The following is a 1,341-nucleotide window of genomic DNA, read 5'->3' as shown; positions in this document are numbered from 1 at the left end:
TCATATGATAGCATAATTGGTGAGTGATCAGATGATAAGTCAGGAAGTGTACTTACTGTAAGAAATCATTTATTTATATTTTTGGTCACAAAGAAGTCAATCACGTCTGGTATTTTGTTCATATCGGTGGGCCAGTACGTAGGTTCACCTGTGCTTAGAATGTCTGCTATTTTGTCAATGATAGCATTATGTAAATTTTTCCCTTTGCAGTTTGTAATTCTTGAGCCCCACAAAGTATTTTTTGCATTAAAGTCTCCACCAACAATGTACCGATTGCCGAGAGTGTTAAGGTAGCTAAGGTATACATCCTTCGAGTTATTGTGCTTCGGAGGGCAGTAAATAGCTGATACTGTTAAATCGCCTTTTGTATCTTGAATGTGGACACTTGTAGCTTGTATTTGTTCTGTTTGGTATATACTGGCTATTGAGCATTGCATACTTTGCTTAATAATTACTGCTGTTCCACCATGGGCTTTGTTGTCGGGATGATTTGTGTGATATATCGAATAGTTGGGGATTTTGATGAAACTTTTATCTGTGAAGTGGGTCTCTGATACCAGTAGTATATCAATGGAATTGATATTTACATATGTTCTCAGTTCTAGTAGTTGTTTGCTGAGACCGTTTGCATTCCAAGCTAAAATTTTTAATTTATTTCTGTCCATCGAGTTTGGTGATTAGGATGGTTAAAATGTGTATAACGTTGGCAACTTGCGTCATAAGCTGTTTCATCATTTGCTGGAGTTCGGCAAATTCGGAGTTGTTTGGTTCATTGTTTATTGGAATGGGTTGAGTTGGATGCGATTTTATTATTTCGGCATATGTTTTAGCTGGTAGGATTTGTTGGGTTTGTTGGGTGGTAGTTATTAGGTTCGTAACAGCTTTAGTTGGCAAAGATATTTCGTTATTTTGAGATGTGGTTTTTTGTTGTTTTGCGCGAAGAGCTGGGAATCGTTTGATTTGAAGAGTTTTATAAACTGTACAACCTTTGTAGTTTGCAGTGTGATTTTCTTTACAGAGAGCGCATTTAACGACGTTGTTCTTACCTTTCATGGGACAGTCAATTGTTTTATGTCCTTCGGAGCATTTAACACAGATTGGACTTCTTGTACAAAAATTTTTTGTGTGTCCATACTTTTGACAGTTGGTACATTGTGGTATTGTTCTTTTTGGATGAGGAGGTTCAAAATTTATTTTGCAGTGCAGTAGGTCTTTGATATTGTAAATTTCCTTGTTATTTACATCTTGTTTAATTTCGATTGTAAATAGGTTTAATGGAGATTTTGTGCGCGGATGTAATACGTTTTGTATATTGCATACTTCATCTCCTAGTTCAGCTAG

Source organism: Teleopsis dalmanni, chromosome 1, assembly GCF_002237135.1.
Source record: "Teleopsis dalmanni isolate 2A chromosome 1, ASM223713v2, whole genome shotgun sequence".
In the NCBI taxonomy this organism is placed as follows: Eukaryota; Metazoa; Arthropoda; class Insecta; order Diptera; family Diopsidae; genus Teleopsis; species Teleopsis dalmanni.
Note: the sequence above shows the minus strand (reverse complement) of the source record.